The 15,243-nt window shown below is 49.1% G+C and overlaps 1 protein-coding gene across 3 annotated transcripts in view; it reads right to left on the bottom strand.

Moving 5' to 3' along the window:
- ZBTB7C (zinc finger and BTB domain containing 7C) overlaps positions 1 to 15,125 on the bottom strand; it is a 186,778-nt gene extending 171,653 nt beyond the window's left edge. Inside the window, exons 1-2 of one of the 3 annotated variants that reach the window (XM_085322170.1) lie at positions 14,967 to 14,986; positions 13,260 to 13,296 (exon numbers count right to left, since the gene is read on the bottom strand). The gene's annotated coding sequence lies outside the window, so the exon portion shown is untranslated. Of the gene's footprint in view, positions 1 to 13,259; positions 13,297 to 13,732; positions 14,880 to 14,966 lie in introns of those variants that run through there. The other 2 variants (XR_014897909.1, XM_085322169.1) reach the window with 2 other exon arrangements.
- Between the last annotated feature and the right edge of the window lie 118 nt (positions 15,126 to 15,243).

Here is a 15,243-nt window from a genome sequence, read left to right as displayed (position 1 = left end):
CCGAGCCGCGATGGCGAGCGCGCCGCTCCCCGCGGCTCGGAGGAGCTCACGGAGGCGCCCGCTGAAAGCTACCGGGGCCGAGTAGGCGCGAGGAGCCCGCTGCGGCGGGCGGCACAGGGTTAACGGGAGCGTTATCTCCCGCACCTCGTCCCTTTTATCCRGCACCCCTGGGCAGCACCACGGGCAGCCACAATGGAAAGTTACAGTGATTTCCCCTCCAACGCTGCACCAAGTCTTGCCAAAAAATGCAACAGAGGAAACTAGCTCAAGACTGGAAGGTTACTTTAATTTCCTCCTCTGCCTTTTTTTTTTTTTTTCCCTGGGCTTTTTTTTTTTAATGACTCCTTCTGCCTTTGGGCTACGACTCCAAGAYGCGACCCCTGCTTCCCGGCTGCCTGGTGAAATCCAAGGGAAGCGTCGGGACAGCCTACGGTTCGGCTCCGCTCGGCTGCCGCTGCCCAACGAGCGGGGCTCGGCAAGGAAGGAAGGATTAAGAGTTGTCGCAGTGCCACCCTCCACGGAGCCTCTTCCTACCGTTTGAAAATCAAAAGTGCCCTCTTCCTTTCTTCCCCYGCTAAAGCCAAGCAATCCCGCAGCTCAGCTTGGACACAGGAGCAGGGACACGAGTACAAATATTGCACAAGGTTTTCCCTAGCTCCGCAGCCAACATCCAGTGGGAGTGGGCAGGATTAGATAAGCATCGTTATAAGATCCTCAGCTTTGCAAAGAGAGTGCAAGCAGATCTTTGATCCGATATGCTCCTGTGTCTGCAGTTAACTACTGGTGCAAAGACGATTACCTATAAAGCTAGATCCACAACTCCAGCAAATATTGAAGCATTACTGCAGTCTGAGAAGCTGCATCTATTTACACCATCAGGTCCTCTACTTTTGAGGACCTGACTTTATGCCCAGTCCTCTAACAAGTGCTGGGTCACAGCATGAGGAAATAACACGGAGGTCAGTGGAGCGCTCTCTGGGACACAGGGCTCTGCCCGCACAGCGCGGGCTGCAGAACCGGGCACTTGCAATCATGTAGTTCCTAATAAAGGAGCCAAAAAAATGAAATGAAATGAAATGAAATGAAATGAAATGAAAAGAAAAGAAAAGAAAAGAAAAGAAAAGAAAAGAAAAGAAAAGAAAAGAAAAGAAAAGAAAAGAAAAGAAAAAAGGAAAGAAAATACAGCAGTGTATTTTGCATTCCTTGCTTAAACTCCTACTTCACCCCCTGCAAGTTCTGCATGCAGAAGAACTGCAGCAGGTTTGGAGGAAACTCCAGTCGGAGAACAAGGGTGGCCAGAACTCTCCTTTCAGGTTTCAGAGTTGAGCTCTTCTCSAGGTTAGAAAAAGCTGAACATCCCACTCTCCCAGCCTCTGCTGCTCCCAGGTTGAATACACATTTAAAATACATGGCAGAGACCTGCAGCTATAGCTTTTCTACCCCCTCCTTCCAGCCAGGGCTGTATGCCCAAGGACTGTCAGGTAAACAAACAGGTATTTTACAAGGACAGCAAGGCTTTTCTTTACAAGTCAAGGCCCGCTAAAGAGCACGGGCTCTGAAAACCCCACATACCCAGCTCTGAAGAAGCTCCCGTCCTGAAATCAATGGACTAGCCAGGCGAATAAAATCACTCACGTGCACTCTCTAAGTGTTGCAAGCTTAATCCATAATAAAAGACAAAGAACAGAAGAAACTAACTGAAGGGTGGAATGAAATAAAACTACAGAGAGAATGTAATTTCTAACAGAGCGTGTAAAGGCTAACTTGAGTAAACACAGATTTTTTTCCATTTTTGAAAGCCTACTGTMTGCAAAAATTGAGTGAATACAATGATAAACACAGAAGTATAGGCATAGATACAGACATTTTGCATTATTTACATGCAGAAAGACACAAAATAAGTATACACATRGTACTGCAGGAATACGTCCATACACATACACACAAAACTGCTTAAATAAAATACTCAAGTTGCACAGTTAACATCACAAAAAACGAGATTAACATTTGCTTTTGGTATTCCAAAGCTGCATCATAAAATGCATTATTCGTAAACTGACACTAAACTAGTTTACAAATTCATGTTATTTGGGGAATCCTGCCATTATTATTGGTCACTTTAAACTTACAACTTGAACTCTCTTAATACCTGCATCATAATATCAATGTACAATACCACAGAATTCATTTGTAGTCCTAGAATTTGAAATGGTGAGAGTTAGTTAACCACTGTTGKTTTTTTCCTGCTTTCAATTTCACATCTGATCTGTATACTTTTTAACAGACTGACCGAGAAGTATCTGTCTTCTTGCGGGGGGCGGGGGGGGGTGTCATTAAAAGTATCAAAAATGAATTTAAGCAAAAGAAATCTAGGACACTAGCCAACCAGCACGTTATCAGCAAGGCCAGGTCTACTCTAACACCTACTGTCTTTAGCTTGCAAGAGGAGTCGTGATCTCTGCCCTGCTTATCTCGAGTGGCAAAAACCTCAACTGTCGGCACACTCTCTCCAGCTGACGGGTGCCCTGGCTGCCACCACCTCTTGTCACCAGCGCATCGGGGTGGGAGGGACGAGCGGTCTGGGAGAAAGCTCTGCTTTGGAGGAACGCCTGCAACCACGCCGGAGCCTGGCACAGAGCCAGCAAGCCCAGAGCACCTCGAAAGAGCCTGAGCGAGGAGCTGTCGCCCAAGGCTCCCCRGGCAGTCAGCGGAGGCAGGTTAACAGAGATTCATACCTGACATAYCCGGGGCCCCAGCCCTCCGGGCAAATCGCCCTCTGGAATTCCTCCTGGCTCTGTTAACAAGGTCGATGTCCGCAGCAGCCACGCTCTTTGCCTGGTTTCCACATCCAGGTGTCACAAATCCGGGCCCTGGCACAGTGCGTCTGTCCCTGCAAAGCTCTCCTTGTGCTGCCCTCACAGAGGTGCACGGCTCACTCTCACAGGAAAGATGAGCAGGGTTTAGCTCTCCAGTATTTTTGCCCCTGAAACTTTGCAAAAGCAATTGCTTCTTTGGAGTGGCATTTTGAAACAAAAAAAATCCAAGAGAAGACTGCGGCCTCCCGTACCAAATTCCATCTCTAAAAGAAATTCTGCCATCCAGCTGCAAACATCTGAAAACGGCGATTTATAAAGGAAAGCTGACAAGTGTAGCACTGCTGGCAGACGGCAATGCAATAATAATGCTGGCTACAAATCCCTGCTGAGCAACTTAAGTGACTATCATCAGTCATGTTTCTCTTCTCCTCTATTTAATTGACAATCAGAATGCTTAAAAGCGACAATGAATACCCAGAATGTTTTCTCTCACATCCTTCTCAGTGTCACAGTGATTGACTTCTGGAAGCCAAGAGAGGAAACTTAATCCTTAAACTGCAAACAGTTGCAGACTTTTGTGAATYGCATACTTCTGGACTTTAACCTCAAGCTCATTCATGATCCATCTGAGGTCACTGTGTTCCTGCCTACCTCTTTTTATATTAGACTTTTTCATCTTAATCTTGTGTTCATCACAGAGCAAGGCAGTGCAAAAACAGAAGAAAAAAAAAATCCCAAACATCCACATGCCTAACATTTGCTCAGGTTGCCTAASATGCCTTTTGCTAGCTTAAAACAGGCCAGTAACATCTTGGACCCACATCGTGGTTTCCTTTCCAGTAGGACCCCAAAGCATGCTGTGCATCGTTCATGGACCAAGCAACCACCCAGCATCACTGCAACCATTTTGGGACGGGAACACGCTGCCAGGGTTTTACACCACCACCCACTAGGCGTTGTCCGAGTACAGCCATGCAGTTATCTAAAAGCAGTGGGGATCTACCCATACCATGAAATAAAATTCAAGCAAGATGGTGCATATGCAGTTGTAGGGCTCTGTGAAAGGGATATGGGACAAAGTAAAAGCACACAGCTAGTCCTCTCGCAAAGGGATTTGTACTTAATAGTTGAAAATGGCCTCTTGGCTGCATCCCTGTGCCAAGGAACTCCAAGTTCTACAAAAGCGCTTGTCTTTGTCTGCCGATCAGCTTGAGGTCCATAGATTTGTTAAAGCTGATTTGGATACTTCCTCAGATTTGATCAACTATGCAAATGTCAGTGTCTTACTCTAGGCAAAGCCTAGAAAAGGGAGAAGGCCAAAGCCAATAAATAAATAAGTAAATAAAAAAATAATTTTGGCTTGAACTAAAAAAACGGAACATTAAATAAACTCTTCTCCTCCTTCCCTCATTCCTCCCCCACTGCATATTCTTAAACCTGATGCAATGGGAAATTTAAATAGCACTGGAAATGCTCCTTTCATCAGGAACAGAGGCTAAGAGACCTACAGGACTAAGGTAGATCTTGCAGACTAAATGTAAGTAAATCTAGTCCCCACTAGACCCCTAATCTCCAAGAAGTAGAAACAGCAGTTTGGGAGACACCACTTTTCTCTGCAAATCGGTACCCAGCAAGGTTACATAAGCCTTTCCAGAGCCCCTTTCACTCCACCACCCAAAACGTCCAGTGTCCCTCTTGGGGGTGCCTGGTTGGCAGAGGTAACAGCCTTCGGACAAGCYGAAAAGCTGCTTTGCTTTGCCCAGTGGAAGACAGTAAAATCCCCATGCCATGTTCAGAGGAGGTGAATTTTCACAATGGTGTCCTGGCCAGTTTCCAGCRCAATAATTCATTGAACCAAATTTTCCCTATGCTTTCAAATTGAAGCAGTTATTTCTTATTCCAGGTCCTGCACTGTTGTGTAGTTTTGTTATTAAACAGTTGCTGCTGCCTTTAAGCCCGAAGAGAGATACATTTCAGCGCTGGGAGCAGCATTTTATGTGCACGTGAAAGTTTATAGAACATTTGGGTATCGTTTCTGACGAATGGCCCTGCATAAACGTAAGCTCTTCAACCCATTGCACTGGCAAATACTATTTTTTTTCTTATTTATTCATATTGCAGCTATTCATTCAGGTGCCAACTATGACTGAGACCATGCTATCAATATGCAGTCTGACAGCAGCAGTAGGAGACTGCRTCGGCTCTCCAGACCATACCCTTCTGCTTCTAGGAGAAAAGGAAGTATTTCTATTTGCATTTCACAGGTGGAGAATGGAGGTTCAGTAAAACTAGATGWTCTCCCCAAAACTCTAGGAAAATCACAGCAAAATGAACAGAGAAACYACCCCAACCCCGAGAGCACCCGCCTAGGCACTCAATCAGAAGATGCTCACGCTATACACAATTCTCACAGAGGCTCTCTCTCAGGCAGAACAAGAAGAATCAGACAGACTTTTCATCTTGAGATGCTTATCCCACCAAAACACCTGCAGCATGACACAGGCAATAAAACGGAGTCAGCTCACACCCCTGTGAGACAGCTGGCAAAGCCAGTCCCAGATAAGAGATGTTGCAGCTGGGCACAGCGCAGAGCAGCTCCCTACCCAACCTAGCGAACTGCTTCCCCGCCCTACAAAAAATTAGCAAATGCAACATGTGCTCCAGTTCTAGTCTGTATGGACCAATAGATCAGATTTTACCAGCCCATAGTGCTTTTTCTTTTTTCTACTATATTTTAGTGTCCTGAGGTGGCATGCAAGCCCGGCTGCTGCTGAGCAGCCCTGCTGAGAGCCAGTCAGAAGTACGCCCAGGTCTGGCTTGGCAAGGTGCTGAGCTGTGCCGTGCTTAACCACGACGAAGCCAGCGTTGCACCTGCAAGCGGGCTCACGCGGCCCACCACGAGGACGTGCGCTAAACCCACCCAGGCCCCGGCACGCCGTGCCCTCCTCGTGCCCAGTGTTTGTCCCTAAAGGCCAGCGCATCCGTCACACACATGGGGATGACTGTGGCTACGGGCGAGAGCAAGCYAGAGCTTCCCCGAGGCCTCAGCCCGCAGCTCGCGCTGAGACGGGCCGCACGGCCCTGCYGCGGGCGTCTTTCAAGAGCGACGATGAAACATTACAGTGTGCAGTGCTGCTCCTTGGGAATTCCACGGCCACGGAGGCAGAGCGCTGGCTCCAAGCTCTCCTCGCCGTCATGGGGAACAGGTAGTTTTATCTCGCTCTTTGAAGTCTTGCTCTTCTGCAGTGACTCCCTTTGCTCCTGGGGATCCACTCAAGAGGAAACCAGCAGCCTGGCAAGCGCCATGCCTCCCCACCCGCGTGCTACTTCCTCCTCCAAAAAACTGCAAACTCATTTTCTTTCAGACCAACCAGCTTAGGTAAATAAGCCTGTGTATCTCCTTCCAATTATGGTAACAGAGAGCAAAGATCTAATTAAATAGATGAGCTGAAACAGATTTATAGGAATGGGGAGGGTTGTTTCTTAAAGCTGGTCACAATGAGATTAAAAGCAAACTAAGACCCGGATCCTTTCTCACTAGAGAGCTGTAAAATGAGTGGCACAGAACCAGCAGAGCTTAAAATACATGGCAGGGCACACCCTGCCCTCTGAACACACCTGCCACTTTTTCCCTCCCCCTCTCTCTCCCACACCCTCCCTGGAAAGGCTAAACTTCATTCATTACCAAACTGAAATATTTCCTTTTTTATTCTAATATTTCCTGTGCGGAGCCTTCCTTTTTTTATAGCCAACCATCTGGGAGAAGGGAGGGGAAAGGAAGCCCCAGAGCTTTCYAGACACAATAAAAAATGTATGGTGTTTGAGTAAAAACAAAAAGCATAAACAAACAAACCATGTACCCAAAATAATGACTTTGGGGAAACTCGCCAAAAAATTGTACAAGCTTCTGGAGTGTCATACGTCCCTCATTCACACTTCTGTGAGAAGAGAACAGAAAGTTCTTGCTGCCGAGGAAAGCGTGTTGCTGTGGTTAAATCGCCGGCTGGGACAGCGATGCATGGACGGGAATGCTATTCCTAGCTCTCCCGGGCCTCCCGGAGTTGCTTCGGGCAAGCCAGGGAGCTGAAGGGTTTAAAGAACGGGTGCCAAGAGCAGGGCTTCACAAACTATATTTAAGTACCTAAGTATAAGGAGCGCGATTTTCTTAAGTACTGAGTTCGGAGCACTTCCGACTGACGGCAGTTTGGACACCTCAGTGTTCAGCCTTTCCGAAAGATCAAGCCACATATATTTAGATGCCTAAATACGCAGGTACCTGGTTTTGGAAATTGTAAAGCCCTGGTGTTAAAAAGCTCAAAGCAGCAAGCCCTTTAAATATCGCTGTAATTCAGTTTTCTCCCCTGCAGCACAGATTCCACAACACCGCCTCGAGAGAAGTGCTACAAGGTTTTGCTACGGCAGCATTGCCAACTCCGAGCAGTCAGTACATTTTAGGTTCTCTTTCTTCACACTTTGCTTTTTAACCTGTGGGAGATACTAGGTCACATTTCCAAGCTTTTCTACAAGAACAAACTTTGCAACTTATTGGGAGGAAATTGAGTTTCTCACTTATTCCTGACTCCAGGATCTGGAACTTCAAAAAACCTCATCGACTGTCGCAAAGTTCACAYGCAGCCAAATAACCTGGTAACACAGCAAATAAGGCAGAGCATGCCGAGCTGCTCCGATGGGCAGCCTGCTAGACCAAAATCCGGGATGGAGATCCTGTTGTCCCCAAACCACACAGCTCCCTGCCGTTTCCCGTGGGTGCGGCACACACATTAGGAACTTGCTAGGAAAGTTTTTGCAGTCTGGTTCCTGACAAAGCCGTCAAAAGCAGCCTGGCTGTTTTATCGATTTTACCCTACGCACGACAGCGTTCCAGTATTCTGCAGCTTTCCAGGTCTTTTCATGGCAGGGTTTGCCATCTCTTTACACAGCATGAAAATTAACGTAGCCCATTATTTTCCATACAAAAGATAWGGCTTTAAGGGCTGGCCGGGATCTCAGCACCTATGCAAGCTGAGGAAAATCCTTCCACTGATGCCGGTGGAGGCCAGATCAGGTCCGTAAGGAATTCTGCTTCCTTCCTGMCTGTGCCTTGAGGACCAGTAACACTTTACAGCCACAGAGCATCTTAYACCCCAGGACCTCAAATATTTTATGAATACTCATTAGCTCAGGCTCACAAAATGAATTTGAATTATACTAATTAGTAGGTCTCTGCTTGTTTTACTGTAAGGAGGTATTAATTCTCAGCCTCTGTTCTCCTTGCTATTATTATTTATTCCCACTGCAGTAGTGTTTTGGAAGATCTAGCATGGCTCAGGCCTCCCCTGCCTCCTAAAAGCACCACACAAACACAAAGCAAAGCACCRCCAGGCTCTGCTCCTGCAAAGCATCCCTGTGCCCAGGAAACAGCCGCTCTGCTGAATCAATTCTAGCTGGAAGCTGAAGGATGACGGCAGCAGTGCCAATATGACATGGATCCGGCAGCAAAAAGAGATGTGCTCTCAAAGCCCACCAGAGATATTTTGCAGGCAGGTACCAGATCGTCCTGGTTGTGTCCAAACCCCCAGGACACAAGCCAGTGCTGGAGCAGAAGCCAGGCAGATGAGGTCATCACGTGCTGCCTCCAAGGGATTAAGCCCTGGTGAGAGGCAGAAAACGTTCACCTGGGATTTATCCACCAGGCACTAGCAGCAGGCTACCTGAGCACACCAGTCCAGCCACCTCGGCGGGCACACAAGGACAGCTCAGGCCTACTTACAAATACAGCCCCTCACCAGTATCAAATCACCCTCCTCAAGCTGTGTTTAAACACTTAACATTAGCAGCCAGATTTCAAAGGTGTGAATACCTGCAGATCTCCCAGGCTCCCAAAGGTATTGGGAGTGTTTCCCTCCAGATGGTAAAGAAAACTCTTCCAACCCTCCACTCCTCCAGTTTTGTACATCAATCTGTCACCACGCTTACAGACTTGGGTTTTACTAAAGGTGAAAATGATTTCCCATGATTTTTCCCCTCACAAAACCCCGTAATTTCACTTTGATTTCAAAGCTTTCTTTGTTGGTTGTTTCTTTTTTAACAAAAGGAAGCAACAGTCTCAAGGCTGATCTATTCTAACCAGTAAAACAAGCTTTGTTTCCAGCAAGGGATGGAAGCGCGGGCAGGAAGCAAGGCACCACCAAGGACATTTTTCCTGWTCCTCACACTAAGGACCCAACTGAGCCCCCAATTTGTTTTCATAAACAACGAGATTTCTCCTTTTGAATTCCTTAAATGCTAACAAATCTCTCACTGATAATATACCTATACATCAACGGACCACAATTCAAGAGCAGCAGAGAGAAACATCAAAAAATGGCCTAACTCCCCTTGCCTCACGCAAACAAATTAAAAACCCTCCTATTAAAACCTCGTTCTCCTGCAGTACTGATGGGGCCTGATCCTAGCAACATAAACACACCTCCAGCTGTTTCAGCTGAGAAGGAATAAAGATGCTCACCTCTTTGCAGAATCAGAGCATGCAGTGGTGGAAACACCAGYATCACAAATGGAAGAGTAAAAACCACACCTCCAGCATGTGCACTTTATTTCCTTCTTGTTTTTAAAAGCACAGTAACCTTATTAGGAGAGTTATCTTCTGCAGAGATATGGGACAATCTCTGATCATGCTGTCATCCTACTTTCCATTAGGTTTCCGGACAAAACAGCTTATACAAGCCCTCTGAGCTATTCTTGCTTTATGACTCCACAATTTTAAGCAGCAGCGTGTAATATTTTATAATAATGACAAACTGGAGGCATACAGGGCTCCCAGCACTAAAAGTCTGCCAAGCTTACATAGACTGTATGCATGTCTCCATTCTGGAAGGGATTTTTCACTGTGTTCAATCCTGTAAATCTGAGCTTCCTGAAAAATATCCCTCCAAACAGCCGTGCAGAAAACAGTGGCAGGTCGTGCTTTGGAGAGAAGCTGACCCCAAGAGGAAGGTTTGCATTATTAGATCTGCTTTTTCCATCTACCACTTTTGATCTAAATGCACCAAGAGGCAAATTAGCCCACCATCAGCAGGTCACAAAGGTGGCATAAAGCCACCGYGAGCCCTCTCCCCACCTCCCTCCAGCCCGTGCCGCGCTCAGCGGCTCGGAGGAACCTGCCTTTGTAGCCAGGTACTAATGAGGCGGCAGCGGTAGCTCTGTACGGGCTGCACGCTGCAGCCATAACCCTGGGAAACAGCGAGCGCTCCCCGCGCTGCTACCGTCGGAGAAAGCCAAGGACAGGATAAGAAACCTCTGGGGAAGGATCAGGCCCTAGCACTGAGCTCAGCCTCCCCGCTGGCCCCGTTCCAAGGGCCGCCTGAGCGAAAAGCTCATTTTCCCTAGCAGCACTCTTCACCCCTGGAACGGCACTGGGAGGAAGAGCAATTTCAGCAGCTGCAGCACTGCTGCCGGTGAGGTCTGAGACCAGGTCTGTGCCAGCAGGAATGGCAAATACTGCTTGCAATATACTTCCCCAGGCGTGCTGAAAAACTGGCTGGGGGAGCCTTGGGGAAGGGCAAGGGGGTGGTGGGAAGAGGTGTCTACTGCTCCTAATTCGAGCAAGGAAGCATTTCGGTGAGAGGCTTTGCAATGGCTGATGCAGCACTAAAGTCCCTGAAAATAACAGGGTGCAAGAGCCACGCAGAGAATTTGGACAGGAGGAGGACAAGACTGTGCAGCATTCACACGAGGCTAGAAGCAACCTGGGGACRTGCTTGGACAGGCTACTCAGACGCTGCAGCGGAGAAGAAAAATGACTGGCCCAAGGCCACRCAGCAAGGCAGTGTCAGCTCTGCTTTCGATCCCTGCTCCAGCACGGTGTAACTCGGGGATACGCACTATGGCAAGCCCCTTCAAAATAATATGATTTAATTTATGCTCGTACACATATGCACACACACAGGCACATATGTATTTTTCTAGGCTCCTTATCTCTCATCTTTCCAGATGTATTCAAGCACACCTTAAAGTTTTCCTGAGTAACCAAAAAAGGTAAAAGCTTCATATTTGAAAGGAAGGCTGCAGTTCTCAGGGATTCACGTACTTCCAGGAGCTGGGGCTTTGAGTGAAACAGCAAACTTCACTTCAAGCCATCACAGCACCAGAGCCAACACTGAGGATACTGCAGATGCTCCCACCTGGAAATCAGCACCTTTAATGACAACTTTATACTTGGAGATGCTGCAAATATTTCCTACAAGCTGTAAACCCACCAACACTATATAAATGCTGATGACTGTAACAGGAGCAGGTATAAATAGTCGAAGTCTGTCATTTGGAGCAGTCACACTGGAGGAGATCTATCCAGGTAATCCATCTTTTTACTTGTTATACAATGACACAGTAATGGCCAGCCCTGGGGGATTTCCTTGAGGAAAACTCGACTGTTACTAAAATGGTAAGCTAATACCTACCAAGAACTTAGCTGCTGTTAGACTCAGGGACAGGTACAACAGGGAATAAAATACTACTGTCACCATTCAAATATTTTTATTTATGAAAGCATAAACAAATAGACCTATCCTGAGGCTGCAAGAGAGGAGGCTCAGATTAAAAGAAAAGAAAAGCCTGCACACATCGATTCCTTCTTCACCATTTCTCTTAACGAATAGCCCAGCACAGCCATGCTGACAGGTAGCAGGGGCCATTCAGTGGAGAAGGGAACGTTGCCTAGACCTCGCAGAGACACAGAACACAAATCTGAGCACAGACTCTGGCCTTTAGTGTTGATTAAGAAAAAAAAAAAAAAAAAAAAAAAAAAAAAAAGAAGAAGAAGAAGAAAGAAAGAAAGAGAGAAAAATTATGTAGCTAATAATGGGCTCTATTGTGCCATCAATTTTTTAAGCTTTAATGATTTCAGGAGGAAGTTCAGCTTAACAATCAATAGCACAATACGGCCAGTAGTATTTGGAGCAAATGTAACACAAACAGYCTGCTTCTCAAGACCTGTGATTAGGTCTGGCGTGGAGGGGAACTCAGTGRAAGGAGATTCCCCTTGCTCCTGGCAGCAGGGTGCTCCTGGTCCCTGCCCGGGCCAGGCTGTCCCCTGTCCCACTGAGYTGGTGCAGTGCGAGCTCCCCCTCCTGTCTTGCCGCACCACCCGTGCAACCTGGGGTCAGCCAGGACGCCGCGGAGGTGTCGGGYCCTCTCCAAGCAGCGTGGGACGTGGCAAGCCGCCCTCACCGCCTGGGCYGCTGGCCCCCGGCTCCCCCTCAGCAGGGCTGAGCATACCCCAGGGCTGCCACGACGTTCACAGCCACGCTCCTGCCATGCCTCAGCCAGCCCAAACAGCCGCCCACGGTGAGCACCGCAGGGAGAAGCCACCGGGCTGCAAGGGCACGCGGCATCCCGCAAGGCCCCGTGTCCCAGGCAGCCTGCTAGGAGGGCAAGTCCGTCCGTCCCGTCCCGTCCCGTCCCCCCCCCGCTGGCGGAGGGGTCCGTGGCACAAACCCAGCCTGCCAAACCCCACTGCCTGCTCCCCGCATGCAGCCTCCGCTGGGGATGAGGTGTGAGCTCCCCCGAGGCAGCTCCCAGAAACAGCAGGCACACGACGGGAGCCTGCGCTCGTGCGTGCCCAGGATGGGAAGGCGAGTGAGCAGAAGCACCTGGGGCTCCCTCCTCCACCCCATTCCCAGCCCGACTGGCGGGCACACGTGGCTGAGATGTACTGCACTGCGCAGGCTCCGTGCTGCAGCAGGGGAAGCAGGACCCGGGCTCACCTGGGAGGGCTCCTAGGCGCTTGGTGCTGAGCGAACATAAACGACCTCACGATGTGGGGTGAAGCTCASCAGCACCGATAGGGACAATGACTCACCGTAGGTGCCACCCTGAAAGGTGCACAAGACACACACAGCAGGGGTCTTGGCCATGCTGGACACATACGGAGAGGAGATGCAGACTAGTAAATGTTATGCTGGACGCTGTACTTTCAGACACCACAACTGCCTCCCCTCACGAGTTTGCACGGGCTCAGAGGGCAAGTGGACGAATCAATCGAAGAAATATCCATCGAGAATTGTCAAATGTAGGGAAGCCTTGAGACATAAATTGCTGCAGCCTAGAGGAGTATTTTAGGAAAAAGCCCTACAAGTTCATCCCATTCCTAAACTCTTCCCTCTGCATCCACCAATGGCCCCTGTCAGAGCTACTAGGCTCACTGCACAAGTGCTCAGACCCACGATGTTCCTATATGCTCACCCCTTGCAGTCCCAGGTTAGCTTACAGCAGACTCTCAATGCAAAGGACTCATTCCTCCTCCCCATCCCTTATCGCACACGGAGGTCTAGAGATAAGCCTTTGCCAAAGGCAGGCAGGATTCACTGGCTCCATAATGATTTCAGGGAGACCGCAGTTTGCAGAGCTTTCTGCACGGAGGTACCAGTGCCCAGGACTACTCACCTCTGCCCAGAAGAGATCGGTGCGATCTGCTCAGCCTCTGTGTTTGAAGGGAAGAGGGGGCTGCAGCAGAGCTGAGCAGCCCTTTCCCTTCCCCGTCCAGCCCCCCGCCTCCCTGCACTGCAGAAAAGCCCCTCCTCACCCCACTGGGACAAGTTCRCTGCAGATGCAGACTGGCTTTCTCAAACATGAGAAGCACATTTCCTCCGTCTGGGACCCCCATCCCAAGTCCAACCCCCAGCTTCAGCCCCTCTGCCACTCCAGCACATGGAGTGGGATCCAACCCGCAGTGACATCGAAGTGCTGCCTCTCCCCAGAAGTCAAACCAGCCTCGCACACCGTTCCCTGCCGGAGGCACGGGGAGGAGGCGGGCAGTGCTTCAGCAGGCACCAAACAGGACCCCTGAGATGGTGAAAGAAGATGAGAAAAAGAAATGGGCTCACTCCTGGTGGCAATCTGCTGTGACAGACACCTTCTCATAAACATAAAATGGGAGGACATAAAGCAGGCAGACTGTCACTTACAAGTAGTAAAAGACTATATCGTAAGTTAGAGGATGCACTGTGGCAGGCTGTATTAACTACACTATTCTCCTTCAGGATTACATTCACTTTAGAATAAGCAATCACATGAAATCACGCTGCCAGAAACTTCAGCAGAAGTTCTGTTCTCAATTAAAAAAATAAYAATAATTATCAAAGAAAAAGAATTGAGCTGTAAAGGTGAAAAATATAACAGACCTTAAAGCCAGAAGTGACCACTACAGCCATCTAGCCTGCCTCTGCATAACACAGCTATGGACTTGCTCCCGCCTCAAGCCCCGTAACTCCCACCCTTCGAGAGCAGGTCTCTTTAGAAAAGCCATCCGGTGACAGCTGGCAATGATGGAAAAGCAKCTGGATCCACGGATAACTTGTGCTGCAAAGGTCAGCAACTCTCACTGTTAAAAATCCGCACCTTCTCTCTTTTTCGTCTGAGTCTAGCCCTTGGTTTCCTTGCTTGCTGCTGAATCTCAGGGAGAAAGCCTTTGCGGACAGCGGAGGGTGTAACCATTTTTTCCACTAGCCAGGAGATGGACAGGATGACCTAGCACTCCTCTGCTATCTCTATTATCTGCGATCCAGGGCACTGCAATATGTAGATTTTCTGTGCACAGCAGAGAACCTTCACGTGAGAAATTTCCTGCTCTGAGCGCTAAGCCTTCAGCTTGCAATTCTTTCGTCTTTCTTTTTTCATACCGCTACTTACATGAAACCACAAAAATCAGACTAGCCTCAAAGAAAACAAAAAGATTATTTTCATTTTTTCTTTGATTTTCAAATTTCTCAGTTCCTACAGGAGGAGTCTGGAGCGTGCTCCAAAGGCTCAAGTTTAACCTCTCCGCCAGTAATAAACAAACCCACGAGGCTAACACATTCCTGGGGCTCCACAGGACGCRTGGGACCGCGAGCCCGCTTCCCGCAGCGTGCTCGCCCGCGGGGCCTGGCTGGTGCCTCCCGACCCATCCCTGCCTCCACGGGAGAAGGCAGCCRCTCCAGGAGCTCTGGGGATATTGCCGGGGAGGTGACAGCCGGTTCCCTTGCCACGCCGGCCAGGGGTCCATCCGAATAAAGGCGGCGAGTCCTACGGGGAGAGCCGCCGCTTGGTGCCAGCGCTTCGCTGCCCCCCCGTCCCCAGTGCAGGAAAGGAGGGCGCCTCGCTGATACTCACTTTTAGACGGGAGGGAACGTGGTTTTGCCCGTTTCCACGCACGGAGCCGGGCGAAGAGGGATGCGACCCGGCGAGTGGCGGCGAAGTCAACTCCCGTGGCGTCGTCCTCCGTGGGGCTGTCCCAGGGGCGCCGTCCGCAGCGGCACCGGCGGCAGCGCGAGCCTGGCAGAGTTTATTTATTTTTTTATTGCCGCCCTCCTCCACGTCCATGCAAACAGGTGAAGCGAAAGCACATTTCCCCACACACACACTGCTTGCAGTCCGTCCTAAGCTCAGC

The sequence above is a fragment of the Rhea americana genome, unplaced genomic scaffold, assembly GCF_003343005.1.
Source record: "Rhea americana isolate MKP2758 unplaced genomic scaffold, rheAme1 scaffold_75, whole genome shotgun sequence".
Taxonomy (NCBI): Eukaryota; Metazoa; Chordata; class Aves; order Rheiformes; family Rheidae; genus Rhea; species Rhea americana.
Note: the sequence above shows the minus strand (reverse complement) of the source record. Positions and strands in the feature narration are given on the sequence as shown.